Source organism: Chionomys nivalis, chromosome 11 (assembly GCF_950005125.1).
Source record: "Chionomys nivalis chromosome 11, mChiNiv1.1, whole genome shotgun sequence".
Classification (NCBI taxonomy): domain Eukaryota; kingdom Metazoa; phylum Chordata; class Mammalia; order Rodentia; family Cricetidae; genus Chionomys; species Chionomys nivalis.
Window position 1 is genome coordinate 5,931,920 of NC_080096.1, and position 16,241 is coordinate 5,948,160.

Below are 16,241 nucleotides of genomic sequence, written 5' to 3' on the forward strand. Positions count from 1 at the left end.
CTGTCTGTCTCTGTATGTCTCTCTCTTTTGTTAGGAGCCTGCAATTCCCAAGGATTTAGTTAGACTGGGTGGTGGGCAAGCTCCTTCCTGTATCTGGAGTCCCAGTGCCAGGGTTATGGACATGCACTCAGCTTTTATGTGGGTACTGGGGCTTGAACTTGAGTCTTCACACCATCTTGAGAGTTCTAATGATTTAGACAACTGCACTCTTCCTTGCTTAGACAGGCCATGGCTCAAACTTTCCCTCTCTAATACCAGATGCTTAGAACTGACAAATCACTACATTTACTTAAGGTCTTTTAGGGTGATTGTTTTTTTTTTCCCTTCTTTATTCAAGAGATGAGTCAAAGTGTGTCGGCAGTGGATATTAAATCCTCCCACTGACAAGAGAAATGCCTTTTATCACACAAAGAAAGGCAGATCACTTACGTAATATTTACTTTGTGTTATATTTCAAAACAAAACACTGGCATGCCCACCCATGGGTTAACTTTTTTTGTTGTTGTTGTTACTATTTGCTCATTGACGTTTTTTTGACTCTAGCCTGGAATTTGTTGTTGTTTTTGCTGACTCTAGCCTGGATCTCACTATATAGCTCAGGTTGGCCTCAAACTACTCAGAAGCCTCCTTTCTCCCTCTCCCAAATACTGATATTACAAGTATAAGTCACCATCACCAGTCAGTGAGTCAGTATACTCTCTTTTCTTCTTCTTCCACTGGAGTTTAAGTGGTAAAGACAGGGACTTGTGGACTGCCGGTACATAATTAGTCCTCACTGCACTAAACAATAAGAGCCAGGTTTACCCTGAGCACTTCCATAGAGCATTACAGTTTTAATATGGTTCTATATTAGAACCTTACTCCCCAATGCTACAGTGCTGGAAGGGTCCAGCAGGAAGTAGCTGAGTTCTGCATGAATGGGGCTGATGTGAAACAGATGCGAGTCCTGAAAGTCGCCCCGCTCCTGCTCACTCACATCTGCTTCTTAGCCCTTTGGTTCGGCTACAGAACAAAGTTGTTATCAGGATCATGAGACAAATAAACTTATAATTGTTCTAAATTACCCAGCCTAAGTTAGGCACCATGGCACACACATATAATGCCAGCCCTTAGAGGTGGAGAAAGATCAGGAATTCTGAGACAGCCTGCACTTCATGAGACTCTGGTTCAAAACTAGTAATAACTAAAAAATATATTGGGGCCAGGTGGTGGTGCCCCACACCTTTAATCCCAGTACTCCAGAGGCAGAGGCAGGTGTAGGCAGAGAGGGCTCGTTCATTTCCCAACTGCCCAGATCAGAATAATCACACAGAAACTATATTAATTACATTATTATTTGGCCAATAGCTTAGTCATATTCCTTGCTAGTTCTTACATTTTCAGTGAACCCATTTCTATTAATCTATGTATTGTCACGAGGCTGTAGCCTACTGGTAAGGTTCCACCCAGCATCTGTCTCCTTTGGCAGCTACATGGCATCTCTTTGACTTCACCTATTCTCTATATCTCTGTTCGGACTTACTGCCTGGCTCTGCTCTGCTAAGCCATTGGCCGAAACAGCTTTATTCATTAACCAAAGGCAATAAAACATGTTCACAGCATACAGAGGGGAATCCCACATCAGGCAGGTGGTTCTCTGAGCTCCAGGCAGGCCAGATCTACAGAGTGAACTCCAGAACAGCTGGGCCTACACAGAAAAATCCTGTCTCAAAAAAAACCAAATAAATAAATAAAAAGTAAAAAATAAACTGGAACTGGAGTAGGGATCATTGATTAAGAGCACTGGCTGCTATTACAGAGGAGCTGGTTCAATTTCCAACACCCACACAGTGGTCCCTATCTGTAATTCCAGTACCAGATGATCCAATACCCTCTTCTGGCCTTTGTACGCACTAGGCACACATGTAGTGTACAGACACATTTGGGCAAAACCCCTACATACATTAAATTTTTTTAAAGAAAGTAAGCAAATGATTTAATCTGTGGTATCTGTAGCAACAGAAGCAGACCAAGATACAATACACACCCTTTAGTAGACTCACTATTCTCACACTGGAACTGAGTAAGTCTGTTGAGGTTCCTGATAATTAAATGTCAGCATTACTGTCTTGAATGCTTTTCATTACAAATATGTGTCTGTCACCTATGTCATAGATATTGTTCTTTAAAGGACAAGCCTAAGGCTCTTCTCACCTTTAATGTTTAGAGTCAAAGGCCTTGTGTCAGCAATAACAAACAGCTAACAGAAGAACTTGTGAAATGCTCTCTGTTCAGCCTGCACCTAGGACACACCTGTACTCACTTTCCATCTTAATGCAGCAGTCTCTTGCTCTCAACATAAATCTTTCAATATTCTTAATCAGATACATTATAAGATTTTCTGGAAAGTCACTGTAGTTCCTCATCCCGAGTTATTCTAAGAATCCACTTCTCAGATCACTTAAAAAGGAAGTCTACCTGAGACCATCTTTTCCGCCTGACCACAGCAGTCCCAACAGCACTCCCCCAGGAAGAAGACCCCCACACTCACTCTGTCAGTACATGCCTACCAGGTTTAGCTCTGTGGCCACAGTTTCAGAAGCCCACATCAGTGATAACTGTGCTGCACAGTCCTCTCTTGTCACCATGGGCAGGAAAGGGGGACCAGTCTAACTACAATCTGTTCCTCGGTCTTCAGAGCCTGACTTTGTCACAGGCCTACAGCCAATCTTGAGTCAATACTTTCTAGTAACGCGGCAGCAGTGACACAAGCCTGCATGCATGGCAGTGAGCACACGCCCTCAACAGGACCGTTTTCAACCCTTCTAGCAATCATTCATCCCAGGCCAAGGCACTCAAGTCTCTTCTCAGTGCTTTGGGAGGGTGTGAGAGGAGATAAAAGACAAAGAGGAAACACTCCTGTCAAGGCCACAAACTAACCTTAGACTAAAGAACAAAGACTCCCTTCCTCATTCTTTTTTAAACAATAAAGTGGCTTCCTATTATAAAATCATGCTTCCACTGATTTCTTAGACTACACAATAGCAAGCAAAAACCCTTTGACCTTGGGAAATCAAGATAAATATAATACACATTAATGTTATGTGGTTTACCAGTTTCCTCAAAACAAAAAATAAACTTCTCACCAGTATACTATTACATGAATAAACAAAAGCTGGTTTTGTTATATCATTTGCTGAAAATCAAAACACAGTGGCAATGACAAGGAAATAAGAAAAAGCCAGGCAAATTTACAAAACCTCTAATATAAGGTAAAACTACCCTACAGGAACAGCCAGTGCTGTCTGCCCTAACCCTAACCTATACACACTTGCAAATGATAAACTGGTCTGCATAGCACACAGACAATCCAGAACTGGCAAGTTGTCATGGTTCACCACGGATCACAGCCACTCTCCCCTGTCCTGCCTACAATGTAGAAAATAAATCAGCACATAGCTAAAGGTGCCTAAATGGTCACTCACACACATACACACACGCACACAAACCACTCCCTCCTACTCAAGCATTTCAGAAATTATCACAGTCATACAGACTGCAGCATGTTCTGTGGATATAAAAACAGTACACAAAGGAAGAACCACATTACATCAGCTCTCGCCTCAATTCATAAATGCAAAACCACAGAACAAGGCAAAAATCTAAAAAGCCTTTTTCTGGAAACCTTAGGGTGAATGAATGTGGGTTAAGTCTTTAAATATGTTATTGAACGTGTCTCATTGATGCATTACTTTCAAAAGCCAAGGGGAGGGGGAAAGTGTAATCTTAGTCAATTTTATCATGCAAGGAGATCAAATAACATTTCAAGAGCAGCCTGCCAAGCACGAGCGCCTGCCAGAGCACAATGAGCACTCAAAGACTGTGGACTGAAAAGCATCATCTGCTGGCCCCAGAGATCTTTACAAAATAGTTTCAACACTACTAAATTACAGAGTTGGCAAAAACAAACCCAGCCCTAACTAAGCTCCGCACTACTGTGGGGTCTGTTAGGCATCTGCACACCTGCCTCCTGTTATTTTCCCAGGCAATGTATACATCCAGGAAGACAACCGTCTTTTTCGGCCTGAGTCTACACACACTTAAAAATGAGAGCTGGCTGTGCTTCTGGAAGTAATTTCCCACAGAATGGATAGGATATTGTTCCCATGTGTGAGGAAGGTTTTCAATCATGTCTACTTTAAATCTGGAGTTCCCTGGGAAGAAGGAACAAGAACTCAGTACCACACTTGGGCAGAGTTGAAGGTCTTTGTCAACTCTGTCCACAGCTTTTCCTCAAATGTCTCAATCCTGAAAGCATACAGGAGCACAATTTCAAAGGGAAAATGTAATCTCATTTACTCCGTTTATACCATTTCTTAAGATTGGCCATATGGTTGAGAGGCCTTCATCCAAATAATGCCCCCACAGTCAGCCAGTGCCACATGTGTGCCAGGAACTCTTAAAGGCTAAGAGTAAGACAAAGTAGCCTGTTATAGGCATTTTCTCTCTCAGCAAACAAAGTGGTTAAGCAGGTCTCAGAGCAGAGGGTATCTGAATAAACGAGGAGAACGTAGTGGGAAAACCACCACCACCACCACCACCACACACCCACACACTCACTTGCACCCCACATACACACACAGGACAATTTAAGCTAAGATTAACCCTGTACTTCAGCTATTTTGGCCAAGAGTCAAATCAAAGGTGATCAGCATTCCTTTTATTATCAAATTCATTTTATTTGTCAACTTAAATGTACTCCCCAGTAAGCAGTAAGTTTCAGATCAAAGGCTGGCTACTTTTGCATTATATGCTGCTCATCTTCAAACAAGCTTTACTTTCACAAGGAAAACACAAACATACCCAACAAATTACTGTAAAACTGTCCTTTCGCTCCCCCAAATATGTTTCTTATTCTGTTTATTTAAATTAAAATTTTCAATGCTGTGAACTATCATAACATTAAGAAACAATTCCAACTGGACTGTAATGGGACACTTCAAATACCAACTCCCCATTCCTAACACTCACCAGTTCACACATCTATCTCCAGAAGCCCACACACCACTTGTCCAACTTCCAAGCCCGAGACCTGCGTCCCCCCCCACCCCCTCACAGCTCAAGGCTGCTGGCCACTTCCCTGCCCGGAGGGGCAATTCCTCCTCCTGGGGCCGCTGGGTACCGCAAACTCCAGGGCAAGGGCTGGGCGGGCGGAGCGGGGCAGGGCTGGGCGGTGAATTGCACCTCCAAACAAAAGGAGGCCGGGCGCCCGGCCGTGTGGGTGGGTCCGGGCTGCAGCGCCCGGCCCTCGGCTGGGAATGCACTGGGCCCACAGCCACAGCGCTCGCTCGAACTCCTTCGGCCCCAGCGGCCCGGCCAGCACTGCCACGTGCCTGTGACCCAGACTAAAGAGAAAGAACAGCCTGCCCGCGGCGGCGGCCAGCAAAACCCGGGCTGGAACAAGGCCGGCTCCACGCGTGCCCAGACCGCCACCAAGGGGCTAGCACACACAAAGCCTGCCACAACTGTAGCTTCTTCTTTGACCCGCCACCCTCATCCCCCGAATCCTCCCACCGTTCCCACCAGCAGGAACTGCGAGGCTGCGTGATTGATGGCAGCTCTTAATAGCATGGTCAGCTAGAAAATACATCTGCAAGCAAGATATTACGGAGGCAGGGCATCCCTGACTGTGATCAGCAGTTCACACATCCCAGAGCTGCCTCTGCTTCAGCCAGGAATACTAATGCTAAACCGCCTCTGACGTCTAACAAATGCAGATGACACAACCAAGGACCACAGAAAACCGAAGACCTGCTTTCAAATACGGCAGGGGAGCATCAGGGTTTGGTGTAAAACATTTCTTACCCCAATTTTCCTTATAATTTAAGAATTTCTCTAAGTGACTTGACTAAATCTCTCCCAACCATCTCCAGAAGAAAATAAAGATCCATCTGTCATACAAAATGTAGGTTAAGCTAAATAAAATCCACCTAATAAGGCAAATAAAATGCACATTATTTGTTGTGTGGCTTTAAACAAACGTTAACCCATCAGCTAGATACCAACTTCATCATTAACTCAATAGGTCAGTTTATCTGAAGAGAAATATCAACTAGTAAGTTCAAATTGGGTTTCTTCCCCACCTCCCAATGAAGTATGGTCAAAATATATCAACTTAATAAATTTTATTAAAATGAAATTAAACTTTATATCATGCATTTCTTAGTAGTAGTAGCAGTAGCAAAAATTGTTTTTTTTTTTAAAAAAAAAATAAAACATTCTAGAAATTTTTAAGAACTCCTGAGAGAGTATGAATGTAATGTACTAAACATGGTACTGGCCAACGCTGCAGGCTCAACAATTACATGATTGCTTTTGGTGCCTAGACAAAAGTACCTTTGACCTGCAGGCAAGTTTCCTCAGTTGGTTTTATACATGTTAATTAGACTTAGAAGGTAGAGTAAACTGATTTACTGGGTATCTTCTTAGGCAGAGAAATCTGGAGACTATTAAAGTGATTTTTTTTTTCTTCAAAACATCTAAACGAAAGGAAGGTTACGGTAGAACCCATGGGTTCTGTCTTTTTGGAACAAACAATTAAGCTGACGTATATATTGAAAGACCATATATGGGGCTGAAGAGAACAGCAGTTAAGAGAACTGATTTCTCTTGCAGATCTCTGAGTTCGAGGCCAACCTGTTCTACAGAGCTAGTTCCAGGACAGGCACCAAAGCTACAGAGAAACCTTGTCTCTAAAACAAACGAACAAATAAAGAGTTAATGAGGAAATGGGTGTGGTAGCACATGATTTTAACTCCAGCATTAGGGAGGCAGGGACAGGCAGGAAACCTAGTCTACATAGTAAATTCCACACCAGGTAGAGCTACTTAGTGAAACCATATCTTAAAAAAAAAAAAAAAAAAAAAACACTAAACAAAAACCAAAGAGCTAATGAGGGCCAGAAGACACCATGTACCAATTCAAGCCCAACTCTTCCTACTTCTGACACTGAGGCAATAAGTACCCACACTGAGCAAGGTAAACAGAACATGAAAGTGTTACAAATTCTGCTCAAAGAAAAAGGCACACAATGAACTTAATTTTCCCCTTTTTTTCTTCTCTTTAAAACAAACAGGGCTGGAAAGATTGTTCAGTGGTTAAGAGCACTGATGCTCTTACATAGGACCTGGGTTCAAGTCCCACCACCCACAGGACAGCTCACAAAACTGTCTGTAACTTCAAGATCTGACACCTTCACATATACATGTAGGCAAAACACCAATGCAAATGAAATAAATTATATAAACAAGCAACAAGCCTCTATTTTCCCTGGCATGGAAATCTGTCCAAAGACTCTCCGACTAAGAACTTCCAGTACTGGCCACAGACCATTTCAAACCCATCTCCAAATGCTTTAAAGCAAAGACTTTGCCTTAAACCTTATTGATAGGAGTTTGTAATTAAGGGATCTGCAGAGAGAAATAAATGTTAATATAACAAGAGTACACATTTTTTCAGCAGTTTTGCACACGAAGACCAGTTTCCTGGAGTGGATGAGACAATGATAGGCATGCCCAGCCTCACCCCAAACTTGTCTACATGAGTACTGTCAGTAAGGCACACGGCAGCACCTGGTTCCTACAGGATCTCTTCCTGGCAGCCTCTGGTATCTCTTCCTTTTGCCCTAAGCTCCATTCCACACAATGTCTGGCTCCAGGTTTCCTGACAACCTTCATTTCTCCAAACAACTTGTCAAGTTGAATACCATTAACAGAAAGTGAGAGAAGAAAGACAACACCTGCAGTTAGGAGACAGGCACTACACACTCTACAGGCCTCAGCATGCGGATAAGCGAGCTGACTTTACCCTGGGTTACAATTAAATCGGAAGTCTAGTAAACCAACATTAAAGCGATGGTCATGGATTGCCCACAAGGAAACCATGAAACTGCTGCTATGTGCTTGTCGCTCTGTCTCTGCCCTGCAAAGGAGAATCTTAGCAGCACCTCAGAAAGATGGGAGCCTTGGGCTCCTCAAAACCACTGAAGGAAGAAGGAAAGTCATTCTTTTTAGGGTTTTTTTTTATTTTGTTTTTGAGAAAGGGATTCCCTGTGTAGTCCTGGCTGTCCCTCATTCTGTAGACCAGGCTGGCCTCAAACTCAGAGATTTGTCTGCTTCTGCTTCAGGAATGATGAGATTAGAGACTTGAGCTTCTATCACAAACTGACAAAGATTCTACTTTTTTAACGAGATATTTTAAACAATGACTCCTACAGTAATAGTTCCAGCCACGGTAGTGAATGAAAGTCTGTTATCCCAGCACTTGGAAGGAGGGGACAAGTTCAAGGCTAATCTGAGCTTCGCGAAATCCTGTCTCAAAAAACCAAAATACCCAAGTCAAGCACACAGTAATCAATCAGTTCTATAAATAATAGGAAGTAAGGGATTTGTGTTTTTTTTTTAAAAAAAAAATTATTTATTTTATGTACATTGGTGTTTCCCCTGCATGCATGTCTGTGTGAGGTTGCCAGATATTAGAGTTACAGACAGTTGTTAACTGCCATGTGGGTACTGGGAATTGAACCTGAGACCTATGGAAGAACAGTCAGTGTTCTTAACCACTGTACCATCTCTCCAGCCCAGGGATTTGTGTTTTATATTGGTATAATAAATATGGACTTACTGTCAAATATGGTGCATAGGCCTCTAATTTCAGCGCTCAGGAGACAAAGGCAGGAAGATCTCTGTGAGTTTCAGGGCAGCCTGGTGTACATAGCAAGTTCTAGAACACCAAGGGGTACATAAAGAAACCATACCCTAAAAACTAAATAAGGAAGGAAGAAAAATCAAGAATTATGGACTTGGGGGCTGGAGAGATGGCTCAGTGGTTAAGAGCATTGCCTGCTCTTCCAAAGGTCCTGAGTTCAATTCCCGGCAACCACATGGTGGCTCACAACCATCTATCTGTAATGAGGTCTGGTGCCCTCTTCTGGCCTGCAGACATACACACAGACAGAATATTGTACACATAATAAATAAATAAATATTAAAAAAAAGAATATGGACTTAATGGTGCTAACTTTAAAAATTAATAAAAACGTGCCAGGCTGTGGCAGCACACATCTTTAATCCCAGCACTCAGGAGGCAGAGGCAGGTGGATCTCTGTGAGTTTGAGGCCAGCCTAATATAGAGCGAGTTCCAGCCAGCCGGACCTGTTACACAGAGAAATTCTGTCTCAAAACACAAACAAACAAAAAATAACAGAAAGGAAAAATAAAGGAGCCACACATGTCCCAATACTTTGGAGGAAGAGGCAGGAGGAATTCTACAAGTTCAAGACCAGTGTGTGCTACAAGGTGAGACATCTCAAATTAATTGACTAATTAGCTAATTAATTAACAATTTTAAAGGGAGTGTTAATTTTTCTAGATTATGATCTTTTTATTTTAATGTTTAATCACATATATGTATACGGGTCTGTGTGCCAAGCGCCCATCAGCTCCCTCTGAAGCTAGGGACCCAGGAGGTGTGAGCTATCCAACACTGGTGCTCGGAATCAACTGGGGTCCTTGACAAGAGCAGCAAGTGTTCTTAATCACCATGAGGTCTTTTTATAACCTAGAAAAGTTGTATATATCTTATAAAAATAAAACTTGTGTTTCTACTATATGGTCTTATATGTAAGATTATGTAAATTATCTTTCTCTTTTCCAATCCATGAAAATGTCAGCAGGTAATATGTCTTAATAGTTTCCGATAGAAAAGAAAACATAAAACTGCATTTTTTGAAGCTCTTTTAGATTTTATTTTAAAATGTTCTGTTTTCCTATTTTAAAAAATCCAAATAGCTCTGTTCAATGGATGCCTTAGTCTCTCCAGGCTTCCTTGTGTGTGCACATTTACATACACGCCGAAGACCACGCATGCCCATTTATTTCCTGGTTCATTCTGCTGACTTTTATTTCAAAGAAATGAGATCCAACTGCTCAAAAAAACTTGTTTCTCTAGTCTTTTCACAGAATTCTACAGTATGGGAGCACAGGACTTAGGAAATTCCTCCCAGAGGCTGTGGACACAGGGGGCTCTGGTTTGCTTTTCTCTATTATAAATACTGTTACAACAAACTTCCATAAGAAGTCTTGTTTGGGGTGCAACTGAACCCCTACAGTGGAGTACTGCTAGTCCACCCTGCTAGTCAGAGCTTTGACCAGCCCTCCAGAAGGCTGGGCCAGCCACAGAGGGCACTGTTGGCACACACCTGCCAGCTCCCTTCTGAGGGTGTCTTTTGATGAGTCCTAGACATGCCCACTCTTTCCTAAACACATTCTGGCATCTCTTATGAGTGAAAAACTTCACTAGGAAGCCACTTTAGTGTTAAATTTCAAAATTTTATTTTTTCCAGCTGAGGTTTCTTCTTGGTACCAGACCCTGAATACGAGTGCTGCAGTGCTATGGACATCCACAAATCATCCCAACCCAAACAAAATGCTCCATAGGTCCTAGTTCCTCCCACAAGGTTCCACAGTTACTACTGTCCTAGTTCTAAGTGATAATAACACATTACATTCTTCCTTTGTAAAAGGAAATCCTTGGTTTGACACAGTCGCACACACTTTTATTCCCAGCATTTGTGAGGCAAAGGCAGGTGGATCTCTTGAGTTCAAAGCCAGCCTGGACTACAATAGTGAATTTCAGGAAAGTCCAGGCTACATAGTAAGAGCCTGCTTCCAAAAGAAAGGAAAGGAAAAAAAATAAAATAAAATAAAAGACAGAGAGAGAAAATTATTATTCTAAAGTATGTGAAAATTAATAGGCTTTTTGTTTGTTTTCTACATAGCAAGTTCTCCATGCAAGCCTAGAAATACATGAGACACTGTCTTTAAAAAAAAAAGAAACAGAAACAAAAACAATCAACATATTAAATATAAAACAGTTCTTTAGTTTTCAGCACTTCTGAATGGTTCACATGACTTTATTCTGAGAGCAACCCTCTCCCATGCCATCGCTCCAAAGCATTAAAAACAAAGGAAGGTCAGGCACCAGCCAGCATTAATTCCCAAAGAAGCTTCCTGGTGACCTGTGCATTCATTTATCAAGATTTCTCCATACAGGCAGCACATAATGATCTCTTCACACATGTTCCTTGGTAAGTAAAAGGGCTAAACAGCAGAGATATAAAGATTAAACCAACTACACTGGTAATAATTACATCCACAGAGAACCATGAACATATCTGCCACAACAGAGAAAAGAAGGTAAAGTTTATATACTTGAATGCCAACATTTTAATAATTAATTTTGCATTCAGCAAACAAAACTTATGAATAGATTTAAAATTAGATAAATATTACTGCAATCTAGACAACAGACTTATGAAACAATTTTTTACTAAATTTTGAAAAATATTACCACAGGAAATTTTAAAAAGCATCAACATTACGAAAACATATTCCAGGGGAAAACACAGACCTTAGGCTTGTTATCTCCTTATCTATTTACAAAAAGGGAGAAGTAAATCTGAGTAAAGCTCAGGCCAGAAGCACAGATTTCATAAGTGTGTGCCATTTCCTAGACCGGGGCAAAGAAAGTCCTACAGCAGCTTCAACAGACTTCCTAACAGCCATGTCTTCAGGACTGGAGGACATTTTTCATTCTAAAACTCACTAAGGATCTCAATCAATGTATAGCAAACAAAACTTTAGTTTCAATGAAGAAACTGTAAAGACAAAATGCAGCCAACATGAGAGATTGGGGGTACACACTAAGGGCCAGGGCACTTCACTGAGATGTTAGAGTGGAGACCCTCAAGTGTCTCAGTGGGAGATCCTGATGAGTTTATTTAAAGTAAGCTTAAGACAATACAAAACCACAGCCAGAATTCACACACCATGAACTGAAAATATTAACTAGATATTTGTAAAATTAAAGTCACCTGAAACACTGTTTGGCCTTTTTACTGTTATTCTGATTGTGGTGTTTCTAGTGCTGTGCCTCTAATAAACTCAACTCTTTTAAAATAAAATCAGATCTTTTTTGGGAAAATTACTTATTTATTTATTTATTTTGGTTTTTCGAGACAGGGTTTCTCTGTGGTTTTGGAGCCTGTCCTGGAACTAGCTCTTGTAGACCAGGTTGGCCTCGAACTCACAGAGATCCGCCTGCCTCTGCCTCCTGAGTGCTGGGATTAAAGGCGTGCACCACCACCACCCGGCGGGAAAATTACTTATTAAATGTTTCAAAAAATTAAATGAGTACTATTTACAAGATTCAACATCACAGGGAGCAAGGAAATCCTATCCCCTGCAAAATAAATACACCTCTCTCTCCTGCAGCCAAGCAAGATGTCAAAAAGAAAGAAGGCTCAGGAAGACCATCCCTGGCAAAATGCTAGAAGTCATCGGGACCAATCACAATAGTACAGTTGTCACTGGGGAGACAGCCTTCTGCATCTGAAATCCATGACTCACAGGCCAAGCTGGAAAAGAAGAAGCCACCAAACTATGTTATATGTACATGGCTGAACTTTTTAAATTATCATACAAAAAATGAAAAATCTAAACCAGGTGGTGGTGGCACACGCCTTTTATCCCAGCACTTGAGAGACAAAGGCAGACAAATTTCTGTGAGTTCGAGGCCAGCCTGGGCTACAGAGTGAGTTCCAGCACAGCCAGGGATACACAGAAAAACCCTGTCTAGAACTTAACAGGTTTCCTTAATAAAAGAGTCAAATGGGAATCTAGTCTCTTCTCCTACTATTTTTAAGTTCCTACTGAGCTGAGGGAGTCTGCCTTTTCCCATGCAGAGGAATTGCAAAAAAAAAAAAAAAAAAAAAATAGCTGCACAGGCAAAAGCAGAAATGTCTACCATTTCACAGCAAAGATGCTCAGTGGATCTGACCTCAACAACAACACAGGAGTCATTTGAATCCATTCATTGACTGAATTAATAGCAGAGGCTAAGACTGCCATTTAACTTTATTTCTGTATTTTTCTGGGAGTTCAAGTGATGGATTATGCCCTCCTGTTCAATGCCCGGACAACAAGCATCCCCATCTAAGCTTTGTCATTCATTAGCAACTGAGCCTGGTGGTGAAAAGCTCAGACGGGAGTTAGGCTGGCAGTTTTTCCTGCACTAGAATTTGCGGCTAAGCGGGCAGCCTTGGGCAAGTCTTTGAAGGTCCACTTCTTAGTCTCCATCTGCACACTTCTAAAGTATAACCAGTAAGAATACCTGCTATACCAGGCCTGCAGAGAGAAGGAATGAAGTGACTCAGAGATTCCCACCACAGGAAATGCTCAGACTAAAGCATCTAATACTAATGAAAGCATGGTCTCTACCACAGCTGATATTAAGCTAGCTCAGGAAGCTTGCTACCAAGGATCCACATGATGGAAGCAGAAAACTATAAAGCCCTTGCTTAAAATTCCTTCTTACGAATTCACTACACATGAAGCCACTTCTCAGGCACAAAGGAAGTTTGATTCGTTTTGGTTGGGGGGGGGGGGGGAGGTCGTCTTTGCTTTTTGGAACAAGGTCACATCATGTAGGTCAGGTTTGTCCAGACCTCGATTTTCCTCCTCAGCCTTCACTGTGCTGGGAGCGCTTGAAGGTACGAGCCACCATGTCCAGCATTATTCATTTTTGTATTCTCAAACTTCCTAAATAGAGTCATTCACTAAGTAAAGTTATTAAACCTACTATGTACTAGATGACTGATTCAGTGTATAAAAATGTGAGAAAAGAGCCGGGCAGTGGTGGCACTCGGGAGGCAGAGGCAGGTGGATCTCTGTGAGTTCGAGACCAGCCTGGTCTACAAGAGCTAGTTCCAGGACAGGCTCCAAAACCAGAGAAACCCTGTCTCGAAAAACCAAAAAAAAAAAAAAAAAAAAAAGTGAGCAAAGGACTGGTTTAAACATTCAATATGACTGTGAACAAAACAAAGTATTCCGACCTTGTGTTCAGCAGAGAGAAAACAAATAATACCAACAACAACAACACTTCATTCTGTAGCATATCCGAAACCAGTAAGTGTTCAAGTGGAGATCAAGAGGATATATATCAGCATGAGAAGATTAAGACTATACAAAAAGTAGAGTGCTCCTACAATATCATCAGGTTATCAAAGAAGGAACCATTGAGAAATAAAACTTGAGCAAGCCCCATAAGAAGGTGGGGAAACTAGCAAGCCCATGAAATCTATCACTGAGGCAGAAGAAACCAACAGCAAAAGGCTGTCTATAATAAACAGGAAAAAGCTGGGTGGTGATGGCATGCCTTTAATCCCAGCACAGAGGGAGGCAGGTGGATCTCTATGAGTTCAAGGCCAGCCTGGTGTACAGAGGGACAGCCCAGCCAGGGCTACACAGAGAAACCTAGTCTCAAAAAACCAAACTGGGGAAGAAGGAAAAAAAAAGAAAAAAAGATGAAGAAGAAAAGAGCTGAAGAGATGGCTCAGAGGTTAAGAGCACTGCTGCTCTTGGAGCTCTTCCAGAGGTCCCTGGGTTCAATTCCCACCACTCACATGGTGGCTCACAACCATCTGTAATGAGATCTGGTGCACTCTTCTGGCATGCAGACAGAGCACTGTATAAAGAAATAAATCTGTGTGTGTGTGTGTGTGTGTGTGTGAGAGAGAGAGAGAGAGAGAGAGAGAGAGAGAGAGAGAGAGGGGCAGACAGACAGACAGACAGACAGACAGACAGACATTGAGAAGGACAGAGAATTAGCTCAAGGTTTAAAAACAACTGTTGTTTTTTCAGGGGACTCAGGTTTTGTTCCCAGCACCAACATGGCAGCTCACAACCATCTGTAACTATAACTGCAGAGAATCTAGCACCCTCTTCTGGCTTCTATAGGAACTATAATGCATATAGTGTTCATTCATGCAATAAAATAGTCATACACAAAGAGAGAGAGAGAGGTAGGGAAGAAAGAAAAGAGGGGAGGTGAGGGAAAAGAAGAGAAGGGGATGCAGCTCAGTATACAGAGTTTGTCTAGAATATACAAAAGCCCTGGATGTGATCCCTAGCAACACAACACCTAAAAAAGGGTCTGTGAGTACTTTACAGACTACTGTAGGAGTGTTTGTTTCTACAGAGTAACTAACTACATGGGCTCAAGAGCAGACAAGAAGGATGTGTACATTAATGCATAAAATATGAGATGTAAAAAATTTAAAATTAAGTCTCAAGGTGGCAGGTGTGCTTAGAAGTAGTTATGGGGAAGAGTAGAAAATAAAATTTATAAAAAAGCAATGCATACATTATGAAATGCTCAAATAAATAAATACTGCATTTTTAAAAATAAAATTACAAAACCTTGCACAGCAGTGAGTCACTATAGAGAAGCACCATTTTGCATACTTGGGTGGTTAGCACTGCATCCAGACAAGAGCAATAGAGAAGTCTGCCTTGCTTTCCTTCCATGCAGGACTGAGCACAAGAAAAGATATGGGGGGAAAAACTACAAGATGCTTGGGAGTTCTCTACCCAAAAGACTCTTAAAAGCCCTTGAGGTATAAGAGATCCAGACCAAGGCCACCAGGCTTTGGTGACTTGGTGTCACATCTGCATCTGCCTGCTCTCTACTGAAAGAACTTTTCTATGACACTAGTCAGCTCCAAAGCATTGTAGTATATATACTTATTAACGAGCTAAAGTCAATGTATATTAATAACCTAACAACTCCAATGCAAATCAAAAACTTTCCTGCAGTAAAAGCTCTCATCTTCTCTTCTTGAGAATGCCTAGAATAAAGCAAATTCTACAAATGATATGTAAATCATCAACTCCTTCAAAAATATTTTCAACCTTCCTACCTTCAAGGACTTGGTGCTACCCAAAATGCAAATATGTTGGCATATATTTGCATGTTATTTAATAAGTCTGCATTACAATTGAGTTATTAAACTAAACATGATGGATCTTGCCTGAAATCCCAGCACACTGAAGTCTGAGACAATTTACTGCCATAAATTTTAAGGTCATCATGGGCTACACAGTGAGTTACAGAACAGCTAAACTTCATTGTAAGGTCCTGTCTCAAAAAAAGGGGGAAGGCGCTGGGATGTAGTTGAGTGATATCACATTTCTTTATTATGCATTAGGTCCCAGGTTCAATCTCCATCACAAAAGAAAGGGGGGAAAATCCTGGCACAGAAGAGACTGCTCAATGATTAAAAATACATACTATAATGATATCTTATTTATGTTTTAATAAATAAAATTTGCCTGAAGATCAGACAGTAAAATTAGGTCACTAGA

At 41.5% G+C, this 16,241-nt stretch overlaps 1 protein-coding gene across 10 annotated transcripts in view; it reads right to left on the reverse strand.

Annotated features, from left to right (window-relative positions):
• The window catches only part of Rere (arginine-glutamic acid dipeptide repeats), a 372,816-nt gene that overhangs the window by 284,915 nt on the left and 71,660 nt on the right, over window positions 1-16,241 (reverse strand). Inside the window, exon 1 of one of the 10 annotated variants that reach the window (XM_057783751.1) lies at window positions 5,011-5,060. The exons of the other annotated variants lie outside the window; for them this stretch is intronic. The gene's annotated coding sequence lies outside the window, so the exon portion shown is untranslated. Of the gene's footprint in view, window positions 1-5,010; window positions 5,061-16,241 lie in introns of those variants that run through there. 10 annotated transcript variants of the gene reach the window in all.